This window comes from Epinephelus moara, chromosome 6, assembly GCF_006386435.1.
Source record: "Epinephelus moara isolate mb chromosome 6, YSFRI_EMoa_1.0, whole genome shotgun sequence".
Classification (NCBI taxonomy): domain Eukaryota; kingdom Metazoa; phylum Chordata; class Actinopteri; order Perciformes; family Serranidae; genus Epinephelus; species Epinephelus moara.
This window is the reverse complement of record NC_065511.1, coordinates 44,462,124-44,480,429: the sequence shown is the minus strand read 5'-3', so window position 1 is coordinate 44,480,429 and position 18,306 is coordinate 44,462,124. Positions and strand designations below refer to the sequence as shown.

The window sequence follows — 18,306 nt, the reverse complement described above, 5'->3', positions numbered from 1 at the left end:
CGCCGCTTGTGTAACTTTGTTTTCGTTCCGTGTGAGTTGCGCTGACCTACTGTATATGGTTCCGCGTCCCGGCATAATCTTTGGAGAGTGACGGTGTTGAGGAATCTTTACGAATAATTAACCGTGGCGTTTAAAATCGCGGTTAATAGTGAAATCAAGTAATCGTGACATCCCTAAGTCAGAGCCAACGAACCTGCTCAGGTGACAAACTGAGTGGAAACCAACAGGATCTGCTCCCTGCTCGTCACACTCTGACACCTGGGCAGGAGCCCTCCGTGATGTCACTATAGAGACGTCTGCACTGTGGACGCAGACGGGCCGTCGCTTAATGTTAGGAAGAGATGGCGTCTGCTGTGAGTAAGGACTGACCTAGAAAAAAATATAAATCTCCACATTAACTTTTAGTTTGACCTCGGACACAGACGCCTGTCTCCTGGGTCAAAGTCCTGCTTGTTGGACCCGTCCGACTGTCTTCAGTGGACCACATCTGTCCCTCTGATCATCTAATAACAACTGATGTGGTTTACACTGGACATGTTGAGAGCCTGATGCGTCTGTGTCTGACCAGCTGTTGGTTCGTGGCGCTCTGGGAGTGAGACCAGGCTGTTTGTCTTTGCTGAGGACACTTGAGCAGAGCACCACTCTGAGGACTGTGCCGTGTCTCTGTGTCCGTTCACACGGCAGCGGACACAAAGACAGAGAGACGTCTCTGTTAACACAGAGCGTCTTTGATCTCTGTCTCCCCTGTGGTACCAATTAGCTCGCTGCACCGTTTGCATTTCAAACTCTGCACTTCCTATTTTGAAAGACATCCTGCATGAATTATCAATCTGCCGGGATCTTTATTCCCTCTGCAGCAAAGGTGAATTATGAGTGGCATATCTCTAAAGTTTGACTCCTTCAAATGAAGGAACTGTAACACATCACACACCTGCTTACACCCACCGATCACCGCTGCTGTCACTCTGGGTGAAAATCTTTTATTTCACTAAGTGTGCTGAAACCAGCTCACTACTCCCAGTCTGAGGCACATGAAGGCAGAGTGGTAGTGAAGTGATCAAAGGAAGATAAATAGCTGTGAAGATTCCTCCACTGCCTTTATCCCTTGTTAGCAGAGGCAATCACACAGCCGTCACCCAGAAGATCCATCGCTGTCACATTACCCCAACAAGATTATAAGGAGGAGGAGCAGCAGGAGGGGGGAGAGGAGCCGCCACACGAACCTGTGACAAAAGTACATTTGCTGAATTTCAGTTGAACAAGAACAAAAGCAGCGAGCCCCGCTTTTAGAAATGAATGATTTCTGCGATGTGAGTGGTCGATGCTGATGAAGGGAAATATAAATCAAGGCTAAGAGTGAGGCTCCTCGGCGAGAGTGCCTCACAGAGATAATGGCATCATCATGCCTGTGTGCTTCGCTGTTCCTGCAAAGATTAAACACTTTATCATTGTCTTTGGGACAAACAGTCCCTGTACGTCGAGCATGCATCCAATTATTACACTCTTTTTATGCTCCGGCCCGACGTTCAGGCGTCGGCCTCATCACACAGCAGCAGCTGTGAGAGGACAGATGAGGAGAGACAGCAGTCTTATCAGGACGCGGCTACCTTTCAGGGCAGCTGCCCGCGGTGGCCGCTGACCTCACTTTTATTACGGCTGTCTCACACTGATGATATCATACAAACGCACAGAGGAAAGACCCGGAAGCTTTCAGCTCGCTTTATCTCATTTTAGAGCTCCGACAAGTCTTCCAAGTAAAAGTCAACGGCCACGGGTGATCATACAGCGAGGAGCAGGAGGCTCCTCCCACCTCCTCAGAGGCTGCACTATGTCCTGGAACACAACAGGAGGAGGAGAGCAGGAGGAGGAGAGCAGGAGCAGGGCCATGAGAAACAGAAATGGGACATGAACAGTGACAGTGAGAAAGACAGCAAATCTACGCGAGGAGGAGGAGGAGGAGGAGGAGGAGGAGGACGGAGTGATGGCGTCTCACAGCTCACTGGTCTGGAATCAGCCAGACAATCAGCTCCACTCAGACTCAGTGTGGCAGGTCCTGACTGAGCATCACAGGCGGCGTCACATCATTATCAACACAACCCAGAGTGTTCAGACAAACACATGACGGAGGAGAAACTGACCCTTCATCGGCTCCACCTTCATCATCATCACCTACACTGCTCCACCAAGATTCATTCATCATCTGAGACTCTACAAACAAACATGGCACCCGTTCTGTTTGTCGCAGTGTTTCTTCATATATTGAATGTAACTGTATATTTTGGAGCTTTGATCAGAGCGTCGGTCCAAGATCGACCTGAGCTCGAGGGCTGACATGTTCCCTCACACTTCTTCTCTTCCTTCTGTTATTTCAAGAGGCTGCGGCCCTCGGTGCATCTCCATCTTTGAGTGCACATGGCGGTCCACGCCGATGCAGCGCGCAGATGATCACCGACCGCCATCTGCTGCATGTCACACACATCCTCCCACTGCTGGGAAAGCGGAAGAAAACACTGCCAGTTTCCTGCAGCCCCTATGCGGTACACTGGACTTGGTTGGCGGTACGACCCCCTCGTTCTAACGTTTCAATGTAATTGTAACTCTCAACATGTTCATGAGTTTAGAGTCGAGGCCAACACAGCCCACACTGTACATCATGGTATTACACAGACTATAAAACCCCACCAGGAAGTTGGCATGAACCCAACCTGATTCAAGCCTGAGGGGATTTTGAAAAATCACAGCCTGACCAGAACCCGGCGAGTCGAGTCCAATCAGGTTCAGACAGGATCAAAGCTGTGGTGTCTCCAACTGTTCCATCCCTCACCTGCTGACTCTGCTGCACCTCGGCTCATACAGGACTCACGGTATCTGGGTGTTGGTACGATTTCAGTCACGCTAACATGTTTACATGGACTGTAAAAGTCCAGTTTTAGTTGGACTGACACAATCAACCTATTTTCTCTGATGACATGTAAACGCACTGACCGCTGTCCGTGGCGCCTGTGAGGAGGCGGGGCCTTTAGCGGCTCAGTTACAGTGCTGGCTGCTTGTGTTGCTGCTCGTCTCTAACGTGTTGTGTGTTAAAGCTCGGCCCCGATCTCGCTTTAGATAATGTAGCCGTTGCAGCACTTAAGGAGGATCAGCTCTTATCTCTGTCTAAATCCCCAGCAGTCATTAGAGGAGGCGAGTTCATCTAATTAGAGCTCCAACCATCCTTCCAACATAAAGATCAGTGCTGCTGTGGACACTGAGGATTAAACAGGCATTTACTGAGGATGTCATTAGATTTATGCTTCTACCTTCTGACTGCAGGACCTGCTGCATTACTACAGCTCCAGCCTGAGATAATGAGTCACTGAATACAAACAACACCCTGCCTAATATCCACTGATGTCTAACGGTTTGAAAATGGTTTCCTTGACAGACATGTCTTTAAAGTTTCTCGAGTCACAAGTCTCTGTGCAAAGCTTCACGTCACCTCACAAATAAAAAACAACTCTTCATAGTGGGAGATCAAAGCGGCGCGTGTAGTTCTCGTCTGCCGCCTCCCTCAGTGTCCCTGAGCTCCATCATTCCTCTCATCTGCATTTCAGGTTTGTAGAGACACCAGTGAAGCCGGCACAAAGGGAATGACAAAAGTTTGTAATGGACCAATTCACACTGGGAGAACTGGGAGGAGAACAATGGCCAGGAAGAAGTGAGTGAAAAACTAAAGCTCTCTTTCACCAGAGTCTGTTCTCCTCCTCCTCCTCCTCCTCCTCTCTCTTCATCCTTGCCCTGTGTTTGACCAAGCAGCTAGAATAATGGCAATAATAGGAAGGCGAGGGGACAAACGGGGCCATCTATAATGGGCTGGATACTGGAGACGTGAGTGCGCTGTGGAGCCTGGGTGGTGGTGTCATTAAGTGTGAGTACGTGATAAATGCACTCTGCTTGTCGGATTTGAGATTCTCATTAGTCTGTGTTCAGGAGGAGACCTGGGGCCATTACTCTTGTGGCTGCTTTGGCAAGAGGCTGGATGTGTGTGTGTGTGTGTGTGTGTGTGTGTGTGTGTGTTGGGGGGTGGGGGGGTGGGGGGGGCTTCTGTTGGGATGCTTGTATACATAAAGGTATTTCAGATAAGGCTTCCAGCCCCCTGGCAGCACAGTCAAAGGTCTGCACTCCTCACACTACAGCTGCCTGGACTGACTGCATGTGTTGGTGTCTACATATCTGAGGGACCAACTGTGTCAAGTCCAGTATCCCCAGTGTGACTCTGATCTGTCCCAGACTGAAGACGACCAGCGGTAAAGACACTTGTTGATATCTTTGGCGTGGCTCCAACACGGTGGTCCTACGTCACACAGTCAGAGAGGTTCAAGGATGGTCGCTGTCACGGTCTGTGATCAAAGACAGCCTGGGATCAAACTCTGACAGTGTGATGCTGTCACCACCTACGACTACTGACCAACTAGGGATGGGCATCAATTTTTGATTATCCATGATTGATGGTTAAGGCTTTTGATCGATCACAAATAATTTTGATCGATAGTCGCAGTGTTTCCCCTACAATGCCTGGCATAGGTCCGGCGAGCCGCCGTGCCAACGAGACCCCCCGCCTGGCGAGCACGGCGGCTCGACGGGCCTATGAGACCCCCGCCGGACCTATGCCAGGCAAAAAAACATTAACAGACGGAGGCTCTCATTGCTCTCCAAAGCCTCGGCGGTTTCCCTTGAGGCCTCTGAAAACACTACGCCATTGAAAGACGGAGGTTTTGCTGAAAACTGAAGCCTGTAACTCTGGCTGGCAACGGTTGTAAACACCCAGGGGTGAACTGCGCATGCGTGCCATTCTTCTTCTTTGGCCTGAGGGGTTGAAGCTCAAAACTGGGGCAGCTGCGCTCTCTTGCGGCGACAGTCTGCACTGCACTCTTTTGTTTTCTCTCTTTTGAAATCCTCGCTTATCAATTAATCGATAATTGATCGTTAATTTTTTTGATGATCGAATAATGAATTTTGATCGTTTGCCCATCCCTATGACCAACCAATAGAAATGCAGCATGAAATGAGCCAATCAAACAGACAGATAGCAGCTCGCCATGGAGGCAAAACTAAAGCGCTAAAAGAAACGTGAGGAAAACCTTGAGGAGTTGTGGGAGCCAACCTGGCGTCACTCTGAAGTCGTTGAATACCAGCACTGACTTCAGGCCTCAGACACCGACGCAAACAGCCGTCCTTTAACGTCAGCTTAACGGTTATTGTTTAACGGCACCCGGAGGAAAACAACATCACTTGGTGGTGTTGTACTGACGTAGTGCTTTTGAAAGAGACTGTATGCAAACTTCTGAAAACAGAAGTGTATTTTGAAAATAGACAATGCCTGTAACAGGCTGAAGTTGACACGGCGTCCCAGAACGTCAACAACCAACACACCCAGGGTACCTTGGACGTCATATGTGGACGTGGAAAGTCCATGAGCAAACGTGGACATGTGACAAGGTCACAGTGAGGATGTGTTGAAACGTCACTTTCAGGAGATGATGAGTGAACGCGATGTTTCAGCTCTAACTGAAACTACATTTAATGAAAAATCAATGTGTTGTTAATACGTCACACTAACACAAACCAGGCGGCGCCGTCATGAAACTGAAACACTGCGAACACAGACTGATACAAACTGTTGATCTCAGACTCCACCTGTGTTTTACAAGAGTTACTCTGTTCAAAGACCTGACTCACTAAACCAACAACCAAACACAAACCAGTCTGAGTCCACACTTATCTTAAATTTTACTTCCTCATTTCCCAGCAGCCCTCAGTGAAGTGACGCCCACTCCTCAACAATCCTTCAGCCTCTCTGCAGGTTCTTCTGCAGTCTGAACTGCAGCTGCTGCCAGCAGGTCAGTGACACACAGTCTGCAGAGAGAGAGCATGAGGACTGACGCTGTGCAGCCTGAGTAAGTCTTAAAGCTGCCTGTGTCTCTGATACAGCCACCACATGGTGTCTTTAAATGTGTGACAGTGACAGGATGTATACATGTTCCCAGGACACATGTTCCTGTACCTGCTGGCACTACGTAACTGTCCGTCATGTCAAATTCATTTAAACAGATTCATCTGCAGAGGAGGAGGAGGAGGAGGAGGAGGAGGAGGAGGAGGAGGAGGAGGAGGAGGCAGTTGAGTCAGTCGAGTCAGTGGCTGTACCCGTCGTCTGGACGTCTGAGCCAATCAATACGGCCCGCTCTCCTGTTACTGTACCTCCGTCCTCCTCACACAGCCACGTGCTCGCTCATATCTGCGGCGGGCTCATCACGCAACAACCTAGGACATGTGATGCCACGTAGGGCGGCTGCTGACACTTTAATTTGTCACTGCTGATAGGGTTTGTCAAACTCTTCCTGGAGTTCATCAGCCACCTGGCCTTATTTGTTCACTCCACTGATGACTTTTCAGCCTCTTGAGAAATGCTCCGCCACCACAGTGACCTTGATGCTCAGTCGCTGCATATTTTCCATGATGTACGAGCCTCTGCGGAGCGGCGCCGCGTTGTTCTTCAGGGTACTGATGAACCTGTACGAGAGCTATAAAAAATTATCCCCTTTCTATAATCGACACCATCACTGTGCTGAAAAACAACAGCAGTGAGAAAAATGGAGCAGATAAAAATCACACAAAGTAAAAAGCTTTGAGGCAGGTCTGCAAAGATCGGAGAGGCAGAATAATAAAGAGCGAGACAGGTAGTGAGAGCGGGAAGTCTCTGGTGTGTCTACAGCTCCAACAACTGTAAAGTTTCAGAGAAATCTGCACATGCTAATTTAAGAGAGAAGTAAAGAATGAGTGGAGGATCCAGAGGGACACTGACGGGCTGCGCAGGTTACACCAAAAGAATAAATTAGCATTATTTGTGAAGCTTTGCTTCATATTTACACATTTCACATTTTCTACAGCGCCCGGCTTTGTTCAGTTGATTTGTTTTTGATTTGAGACACATCGCTCTGCAGCAGAGGTGTAAACGATGGTCATGAAGCCTTCTGAGGTAACACATGTCGTATCTGGAACAGAATCAATCATGTCACTCTGCAGCAGTAGGCGGCGGCTTTACTCTGAATTATCAAACTTTTCTGTGATAAATTCAGGGTGAAATAAATATGAGTGTTTCTCGTGCAGGGCGCTCTGCCTGGACGCTGAGCGCTGCGTGATGAACAACATTTTCAACACATGGTTTGAATGTTTGACAAAGACTCATAGCACACAGCCGGAAACACTCTGGAGCTTTGTCACTGTGTGGCCTGGCTGCCATCCAGAATCTAAACTACTGTGTTTCAGCACAAACAATAAAAGAAACTGAGAGACGTTAAGAAAACATATGTACCAATTACAGCCGGGCTGCACCACAACCACACAGACGGCAGCTACCTTCAGTCAGGTGCTGCTGGACTGAACACAACACTGTGATTTAATAAAGTCTGTTCTCACTGTGCAGAAATTAATCTCTGTCCATGTTAACAATGAGTCTACGCTAGGAAACAAATATCTCCCTTTAAATACCAATGAAATTAAACGGCTGCTGTAATGATTCGTCCCGCTCGTACCGTCCATCCTAATCAACTCCCACAGGAAGTGACATCAGCGTTCACATGATCCCAGGAAAAACACAACACAACTCAACTCAGGTTTATCACAGGCGGCGTCAGCAGACTGAGTCACACAAATCACCTGACTGCTGATTTAAGACTAAAACTAGAATCACCACCCTGTGGTTGTATGACTCCGCCCACCAGTCCGCCCTGTGGTTGTGTGACTCCGCCCCAGTCAGCCCTGTGGTTGTGTGACTCCGCCCACCAGTCCACCCTGTGGTTGTATGGCCCCGCCCACCAGTCCACCCTGTGGTTGTATGACTCCGCCCACCAGTCCAGTGTCTCTGACAGTCTCTGATGTCAGTGAAAACATGGATGCTTCACACACAGAAGATCTATACAATCAGCACAGTTTCAAGATTAGAGTCACCAATTCAGTATCTGACCAAATGTCTCCCCTTCTGTTCCTGAGATATGACGTTAAAACATGATGATGTCACAGTCAAGCTGACCTTTGACCTTCAATTACCACCTTCTAATCAGTTAATTCCTGAATCCAAGTGGATGTTTGTGTCAAGGCCTTCTTTAGATATATCGCATTCATAGAAGAAGACAGTCGCAAGGTGAAAGTGAACTTGACCTCATTTGTGCCAAATTTAAAGAAATTCTCCTTAAGGTATTCTTGAGATATCGCGTTCACAGAATAAGACAGATGCAAGGTCACAGTGACCTTTGACCACCAAACTCAAATCAGTTCATCCTTAACTCAAAGTAAACGTGCGTGCCAAATCTGAAGTAATTTCTTCAAGATGTTTTTGACACCAAATTCCAATCAGTTCATAGTTATTTATGTCCACGTGAACATTTGTGCCAAATTTGAAAAATACATCCACAAGGTGTTCTCGAGATAGCGGGTTCATAAGAATGGGCCTGATGGATGGACAATGTGGAAACATGACGCCTGTGGCCGTGGTTATCGGCGGTGTGGAGGAATAAGAACGGTGAGCTTTAATGTTTCTGTGCCACAGACTGGCGACGCTGACAGAGGAGTCGTTTCTGTGGAGGAGAAACTGAAGCTTCACTTTAATCTGTGTGATTTCATTTCTTTGCTTCTGTCTCAGTGATTTGGGATTGCAGATGTCTTGTGTGTGTGTTTAAGCCCTTTGGCCATATGCTCCCTCCGCCTGGACCGCCACACAAAGGCTTTTTAATCAGTCCTCTCCATGACGGAGCACATTCAGTCATTAAAGACACCAGGCGCTGAGGCTGCCGCTTCAGCCGCTCGCCTCCAAAGTCTCTGGCTGCAGCCAGGCCTCAGACTGCTGCTTTATTATCTCTGGCTCATAACTGGATCCTGATCCTGTCCACAGCAGCATCGTCTCTCTCTCTCTCTCTCTGTGTGGAGAAAGGATGTATTTCAAAGTCTGTGATTCACAGAGACAGCTGTCCTCTTCTGTTTGTCTCAAACTGTCTCTGGATCAGCTGAAGACAAACTCAACTCACTGGAAAACAACAGACTGCTGTAGAAACATGTTCAGACAGATCTGAGGGTCAGAGTGGAGTCTGAAGAGTTCTCCATCCTCTCTTCTAGCCTGGACACATCGCCATGGCAACTGATGCAGCAGACCTAACCTGCTCCAGCTTCGTCACATGTCCACGTTTGGTCATGGACTTTCCACATCCACATATGACGTCCAAGGTACCCTGGGTGTGTTGGTTGTTGACGTTCTGGGACGCCGTGTCAACTTCAGCCTGTTACATGCATTGTCTGTTTTCAAAATACACTTCTGTTTTCACAGGAAATGTACAGTTTGCATACAGTCTCTTTCAAAATAAAAGCACTACGTTGATAAAACACCTTGGATTGACGTTGTCTTCCATCAACAACAAACACGTGGTTTTGTTTTTCCCCAGTCGCACTTCATGGTCGTCGTCACCTCTGACTGAGGCTTCAGGCTTTGTGGAGCTCAGACTAACAGATTCAGGCTCAGCTGAACCTGCTCTCTGGTTTACAGAGCAAACAGGATCCAGGGTTCATGTGACGTTACAAACGACCTGCAGTAACTGCTCTTACAGCTAATGTGTGACAGCAGGAATCTGAGTCCACCTCCACTTTTGGCACAAAACGAGAGAGAAAAAAAATTCACTTTGGCACCGACGTGCAGCGAGACAGCGTCCAGCTGACAGGAGCAAACAGCCAAAAGCTAAAAAGTAGAGATCCTGTTGTGTCTCCAGTCTCAGTGTGGATCTCAGCCAAGAGTCCAAACAGATCAATGTGCACGTGCACAGGAGTTAACTGAAGGGTGAAACTGACACAACTTTAATGGGCCAAAATATCAACTTTATTCTAATTGAATTAATTTGGGTTTTGCCCTCAAAGTAAACATTATTCAATAGCTCTGAACATTAGCATAAATTAAACCTGATTCCAGAGCAGCTCCAAAATAAGATGTTTTTCTGACCTTTCCGTGTTGTTGACACACAGATGTATTAAACGCTCGACCCTTCGCTCATTTGAATAGTAATTATAAACAGCCTTGAGTCGGCGTTCTGACTTTCACCTCCACTTGAAGCCATCGCTCCCTCATTATCCACACTCACTGCATGTTTCCAGCCCGCGCTCGGAGACGTGCACAGCACCTGCATCGTGTTCAGGCCGAGCTGTGTGCACCAGGCTGCAGCCATGTTTGCTGACAGCGTAGAAACATGATGCTCGTTCAGAGGGATTTCTTCCCGTTCCAGGGAGATGATTTATTTAAAGTGGGCTGCAGATTTGTTTTTGCTCTGTGTGTTCTCCATGAATGTGGCACATGTAAACAGCCGTCCTGCTCGTGGGGAGAGAGGCCTGCAGATTGTTTGTGCTGACAGCGAAGGAGCTGTTATCACAAATGAAGGGCTGTTTTTCTCCTCACAGCTTGCTGTCAGTGTTCGAGCGTGGACACACGATTGCATTTGTGTGTGTTCTTGTAACAAACTGGCTCCTGTCCAGCAGCTCCGAGTGTCTAATAGCGTGCGGACATCTCATAAAACACTGCATGCTGTGGGAGGGTTCTGCATTTTTCTTTCTGCTAAGCTGGAGAGTTTCAGCCGCCCAGAGAAGTTGCATCACTTCAGCGTTCCCACGTGAGGATAATTAGCGGTTGACAAACATGAAAGTCAGCAGAAAGCTTCTTTGAATTCCAGATATTTCTGTGAAGAGAGAGTCGATATGATGCTCTGTAGTTATAAAGCTCATCAGATCACTGTTGAATACCAGCAAAATGCTGATCAATAACTAAATTGTTCTTTTCACTGCTTGAGAGGAAAAAATCCTCGGAGGACGTCGACCATTAGAGAAATTTGCTCTTTGTGTTTCTTCATGTTTCTTTTATGTGTCTGTGCGAGGTGATGAGGGAGCAGCACGGCTCCCACACACATGCCTGTCAGGAAGGCAGCGAACGCATCACATCTGCCAATCGATATCTATCCTCTGCTCGGGGCGCACAGGTTCACTGAATATTAAACAACCGTGGGAAAGTTATCCTGTCACGTTCCAGGTGAGCACAGCTAAAGCCAGCAATTATCCCGTCCTCCCGCCCACAGAGCCGACCGACGCAGCGTTTTAATGACAGCACAATCAAGCCTTCATTAAACTCCCAAGTTTATCTGCTTAATTCCATTTGGAGCTGTAACTGGACCGAGTGGACGGACTCTGTCTGTGGGTCGCGTTCACGTGTTTGTTGAAGCTGAGGATCTGCACAGAGTTACAGAGTGATGTGGGAACTTGTTTCATGTTGATCTTTAGGACCTGAGTGTGTTTGACTGAGGCACATGATGCCTAATGTCTCCACTGAACACGTTACTGGGAAGTTAATCGCAGCTCAGATGTTAGAGCACAGTTCATGTCTGTTACCAGTCTGACACATAACTAGTTTGCTGCAGATTACCTCTTACTAACCAACCAGAGAGCGACGTCTGAACAGCTTCTGTGTCAGATCATCTTCCACTTTACAAAACAAGAGGAGGATTTTAATTGGAGGTGTGAATCATTAGTTTCATCATCATATGATTTTAAATTGAATTGTTTTTTACAATAAAACAATACTGCTGATGTCACACAGTCTGACCACGTATGATTTCTACTCTCAGGAGCCAGAGGTCACAAGCTCGGTGATTTCTGTGTCACAATGACGAGAAAACCATCCTTTCCTTTTGCAGTGGAAGCGGCTCCTGATAATCGTTCATTTGCCAGCCCCTGACGATGAGCCAACATGTGTGCTGCGTCACTCACATCTATCCATCTATCTGATCTGATCAGCTCTGATCAATGATCCACTCTGCGACTCACAAACTACACAAGCTGCTGCTGAGGGAAAGACAGAGCCATGATGACACTGTTTATCACAATTATCTATGATGACAGGCCGAACGAAGGGGTAAACTGAAACGTACCATGACCTCCTGTGAGGTCACATGATCAGGGCGGCGCTGACTCGGTGCTAAACTTGAGCTTGTAAAGTGTTTTGAGCCAAATGTGACATTTGTGCAGCCGACCTGAGTCTCAGAGGGTCAACAGATCCAACATCAGCAAACATGCAGCTCTGTGTGTTTGTTTGTCTCCACCTGTGAGCCGGCGCTCTTCCCGTTACAGCCGACACCATTTCAACTAAGACGGGTGTATTTTTAAAGTCCCTGCCCGGTGCCGCTCCACAGAAAACCCGAGTGGGGAACATTTTCCATCCCTGGGACACAACCTAATGAGCAATGCCAGTCCTGTCACACAAACTATGATCTTACCAGCAGTCATGTTGCAGTGAAAAACACCCGTGGGGATTTGAGTCAAGCTGTAGCAAAGTCTCCTGGGTAAACATAGTTAAGACGGCAGCTCTGTAAATAGAACAGCCTGCTGACATGTACACTACATCAGTGATGCTGTGTGTCTCTACAGTAGGTCCCACCAGCCTACCATTAGTCTGAGCTCTGTCTCTCTGTCACAATCCGTCAGCTTCCCCTCGCCTCTCCGAGCGGAGCCGAGCGGAGCGCCGCCGACAGTCAGCGAGCGCCTCGGCTGCACACATCATTGATACTAATGGGGACGGAAGGCTGGTGTAGGGTGCCGTGTGTGTGTGTGTGTGTGTGAGAGAGTTTGTGCACGCGGACTAACCAAAGTCAGGATTACACAAGTGGAGCATGTGTGGTTGCTCTGCGGCACGGAGATCAATTCAAGTCGCTGCAGCAAATGGCGTAACAACCAGTCTCCTCCCCGTCACCATCTGCCTCCTCGCTGCCAATTTGTCACAGCACATCCAAGTGTGGCCGTGCCCTCATTTAACACTGAGCAGGAGCACGACTCAGGGAGGAACAGGAGGAAGAGGAGGAGAAAATAAGGGCAGTGACAAAGACTGCAGCCCTCGGGGCGAACAGGCAGAGAGGTCAACTGGAGTTTATCAGAGGGCAAACACAAGAAATCCACACAGGAGGCGTCCTGGTGACTCAGCTGGCTCAGAGACAAAACACAGACCTGCACCAGGCTGGATTTAAATCTGCACCTCCGTCACACATCTCCTCTCTCTGAACATCAGCCCCTCCAACAGTCTGATGGAAAATACCAAAATGATTCATCTTAAAAAAGAAACTTCTTCAGTGATGTGCAGGAACGTTTCCTTCAGGTGATCAAACTAAGTTCCTGCCGACAGGTGGTCAGGTGGACGACAGATGTGTTATCTAAAACAACTCCAAAATACTTGATTCAATTTACCACAAATTAACCTGTAGGTTAATCAATGCCGGCCTGTTTCCTCCAGAAACTCTGTCTGTATCCAGGCTTCATTTTGTCCATATAACTGCAAACAGCTCTCTGTGTTTCACTGGGAGGATTATTACTGTGACACACCATGCTCACACAGTGGACAGGTGACGTGACTTCATGACGTGGATCATAAAATGGAGGGAAAGAGAGAAAAGAGTGAGGCGTGAAGAGAAGACACGGGTCAGAGTCTCACCTTCCTGTCACTACAGCACATGATGGTGTTCAACGTGTTCTCATAGAACAGTTCGCATGAGATCCTGCGAATGATGTCACGTCCTTGACATACAGCGATGTAAAGTTACTGAGGTTAGGTTGAGGAAAAGAACATAGTGAGGACATACTCAAACTACACACGGATCTGAAAGTCTAAAGTCTGTTTTGATGTGACCCGTCCACCCCAACCTGCCTCCGTCCTGACAGGCGCTCAGACTGCTTCCTTCATTACTGCTGTCAGTGCACCGGTCATGTGATCACAGCCTTTTAAATCACGTGAGATATGGACGAATTTGTGAGCGCTGATTTTTGTAGGAAAACATCAGCCTGTAGCATTAGAGTGTGGGGTGACCTCCAATACTCATTTTTACGAGACAGAGCTTGAACACATCATGAAGTGACTCAGTGTTACCTCCATCTACTTTTAGTTCCACCTGCTGCCAACAGCTAACAGCTAACGTTAACCAGCTGCTAACAGCTAACATTAACTAGCTGCTAACAGCTAACACTGACTAGCTGCTAACAGCTAACAGCTAACATTAACTAGCTGCTAACAGCTAACATTGACTAGCTGCTAACAGCTAACACTGACTAGCTGCTAACAGCTAACAGCTAACATTGACTAATTGCTAACAGCTAACAGCTAACACTATCTAGCTGCTAACAGCTAGTGTTATCTACTTGCTAACAGCTAAAGTCCAGTTCAGACAAAAGATTCATGACGAGACGAAACTGTTTTTGAACGTTACAGAGGAAAGTGTCAGCGGTGTGAACGGGCCGGTCTGAGCTCGACTCAACTTCACCTGAATTACACAACAACCGGTGGAGTTAAACCTCCCAGTCTCTGAGGATGACGCTGACTAACTGTGAACACAGAGATCTTTGGTTTAGATTAAACTTCACCTGTAGCTCTTCTTCATGAGACAATACGTACATAGTTTGATGTCATGAGTCAACAGACTCTTTTGCTCTAAACACGTGAAACATTTCACTCCTGATCTCCTGAATATCACAGATATTGATGGCACTGATGGCACGTCTTCACAAGTCGATTTATAACACTTATCAAATATAAACATTTCATTGTAAACACAGTTTATATGTGTGGGATATTAATAAATGTGTCCATGCTGGTGTTTTCTCCTCATATATCTATCAAGTAGCTGTGGTATGATGTCGAGGTCACACATGTACATTTATATCTTATCATGAATATGGGCAACAGGTTTGGCGTGTCACATGACTGGCTCAGGCACTCTGGGTATCTAAGATGGTGACTTTCTGTCATCTATCAGAGGTCTGAGGAGCGTTTAAGGAAGAGCTCCAAACACCAGTCTGTATTAACAGGAGCTGCTGAGTGTGATGATCTGTTTTACGTTTCTTTACTCCACTGGACGTCAGAATGTGTGTGTGTCTTCTATACTGTCACTTCAGTATATTAGTTGTTGCTCCTCAGTAAAGCTGAAGTTTTTCTTGTCGAACAATTGATTGATGGATCTGCAGATCACTCCATTACTAATCAATAGCTGCAGTTTCCCATCAACCCCGTCCTTCAGGTGTGACAGATGAATTCAGCCTGTCATCTTGTAAAGTCGTCCTCACGGAGACAGAGCTTCGCCGTGTTTTGGTTTGATACACAAAGACGTGTTTTGTTTTCTCATGTCAGCATGTGGGCCGTGAACAAATGTTCATACATCCAAAATATGCAGCAAACTATGCTTCACTTGTGTTGGGAAGGACACAGCGCTGCATTGTCAAGTGAGTGGGTGACAAGATATGAAAGCAATGCCACTCAGTCTCTTTCTGCCTCCGTCTCTCTCGCACATTTCTGCCACGATAATACCTCCATTCAACTCAGCGGTCTGATCATGTTTCACGCCTGTGCACCCGCATTGACTGCCGTTCTGTCCCATTTCACCCCCTTTGATACGTCTTTGTGTCATCAATAATGACAGGCAGAAAGAGGCTGTCCACGCCGGGGCCCTCGTGCCACCGCCACACCAGCGCTCTGTTCATCACCTCGTTCCTATATCCTCACCCTCTGAGCGGAGCGTCATGTATTGTTTCCCTGCTGTCAGCAGAGAGCCGTGCTAAAGTGCCGGCTTCTATTCACTTTGACTCACGCACAGTTCTGTACAATGGCCCCGTGTCGCCCGGGCAGCCAAAAGAGGGATCACAGCACAATGTGCAGCTTTGCAGGGCCGGGAATAAAGAGATGGCCCAACGTGAGCGTTCACGCTGTCAAATGAAAGCTCACAGGGACAAAAACAATGTGTTTGTGTTACATAAAGTACGTCTGTCCGTCTACCTGTCCGTGTGACGTACAGCTGAGATCCAAAGCTCTCGGCTGTCTTTAGACCACTTTGGAAAAACACTTGAAACCCCGACACGCTGCGGCTCGTACCGTCAGGTCTGGGTGTAACGAGGGCAGGCCATTACCAGACGGAGCAGACAGCTCTCAGTCCATTACTGAGCCGAACGGGAAGTGAACCTGAATTTATAGATATGTGATTATTTCCTACATTCATCTCAGCGACTCACAGAGCTGTGTTTCCTCTCAGAGAATATCTGGGACAGTCCTGCAGACGTACTGATTGTCTCTGTCAGATCTACACTGACGGTGATTCTCAGATACTGTACTGATCTGTGTGGAGGCCCGTCAGCACCGCTGGGATGAAACAAAAGATCCTGTACGTCGTTATAATGATAAACTTTCTCCAGATAAAGACTGAGGGCTGATTTTTGGTTGGACACAGACTCAGTGTAGAGACGACGCCGGCGCCTTCCAGTGTTCGTTCTGACAGCTGTTTCAGATTTAGTCTTGAGATGAAAATGTTTATTAGTTTTAGTCATTTTTATCCTTCATACAAAAACCCCAAACGTGTGACTGTTTCTGTTGGCTACTGACACATCCTGGTGCAGACTATTTACTAGAGTTTACCAGATAATTACAAGCATGACTGTTCTTGACTGTCAACATCCCATAATGCACCACAAACATTTTTGTTCCATCTCGTCAACGAAAATGAAACAAAGATTTTGTCTTAATTTTTTATTATTAAGGTCTATTTTTAGCTCGTCATCGTCTCGTTTTCATCATGGAAAAAGGTCGTTGATGAAAAATGTTCGTCCTAGTTTTCGTCAACAGAATTAACACCGGAGCCTCAACAAGTGTTCGACACCATCATTCACACTGTGCGGTGGTGTGTCCGTGTCGCTCTGCAGTTACACCTCCAAAACACTAGTTGCCGATGGTGTTAATGTGCCACTGTGTTGAGTCTGTGTGAAGGGCTGTAAAGTTTGATTCACTCTACTAACACACATTAAACACACACTAACATGGATAAATGGAGACAATATTAAACAACAGAACAACACTATGACTCACACACAGGCCTGTGCTGTCTCACAGTGCGAAGGTGCGTCAGAGTATTCAGAAATCCCGACAGTATCATTTCTAATATTGTCCAAAACACAGACGCTCCTCTTCATATGAACGTCACACTGCAGAGGCTTTACTGTGGATGCTTTGCATGTAGTGCACATCAGGTGCCAGCAGAGGTCAGCGTGGTGAAACAGAGCTGACTGTGAGTGGAGGGGAGAACGTTACAGGACTGTAAACAGCACAGAAAAGCAACAGATTTTCATCTAACTCTGAGAATTATGGGATTATTTCAACCTCAACAGAGCTGGTGGTCGTTGGAACAACTAACTAGACAACTAAAGGCCAAAACACATCACAAAATAAGCTCCTATTATTTTCAAAGTACAACCCCTCAGCAGCGGCTAGATGCATGTCGACGATCCTGGATTCCAGTTTTTGATTTTACCTCAAAAACTCTGATCAGGTCAAACAAAGCAAACAAAGCAGACAAGAAGTCGAAGCTCAAACTGAACTCAGTGATATTTACTCTGTGTACGATGTGAAAGAAGAATCGTAACTGAACTTACCGACAGCTTTGTCTCGATCCACCCGTCTGTAGCTCCTCCTACTTCTCTCAGGAAGTGACCTCAGCAGGGACTTGGAGGCGGGGTCTTGGAGGCGGGAGGGTTGATGGGGCGTCAGGGGTTTGAACCCCTCTGAGGTTCTTCCTCTCAGATGGTTCAGTCTTTAACAAACTTCCTGTGGAAACAAACAGATGAACACATGAGGATCAGCTGTAAATATAAACACATACCATGTGTCAGCTGATTGTTGTATGATACAGATATTCAATGCTGGAATATGAAACACAGCGATACTAAAGTGTGTCCGAGTCCTCATATAGAGTGAAAACAGATATAGTCAGAGGTCAGGATTATTCAGCTCCAAACCTTCGCCCACACTCGTCCTCCTAGACCTGATAAACAGCTTGTTCTTATAACTGAGGAGATATTGTGTCCTGCAGCAGGACGGATGGACGGATGAATATCTGCAGTAAAGAAAAACAATGATGCAAACACAAAAGCTGCGTTCATGATCACAGAGTTTTTACTGTGAGTCAGTGCAGCAGCTGTCCTCATAACGTCTGTACAGTCACCTACAGTCTGAACACTGTCAGGACACAAAACAGCATCACTGAGCGTCGCCACAGACGCAGGTCGACCTGCTGTTGTTACTCTGGGATGTAGATTTAACTGCTGAGAGGTCAACGCCGCCGCTTTACAGTTACAGTTAATGATTAATGTTTACAGTGACCTCACAATAATAAACAAACACAAACAGACAAATAAACAGAGAGGAACTGAGAGCCGTACACAATGTGGGGA

General features: G+C 47.1%; 1 protein-coding gene across 5 annotated transcripts in view; it reads right to left on the bottom strand.

Annotated features, from left to right (window-relative positions):
- The window catches only part of sema6e (sema domain, transmembrane domain (TM), and cytoplasmic domain, (semaphorin) 6E), a 186,701-nt gene that overhangs the window by 84,877 nt on the left and 83,518 nt on the right, over window positions 1-18,306 (bottom strand). For all 5 annotated transcript variants that reach the window (XM_050045993.1, XM_050045996.1, XM_050045997.1 and 2 more), the window contains one exon: window positions 17,509-17,680. The gene's annotated coding sequence lies outside the window, so the exon portion shown is untranslated. The remainder of the gene's footprint in view (window positions 1-17,508; window positions 17,681-18,306) is intronic.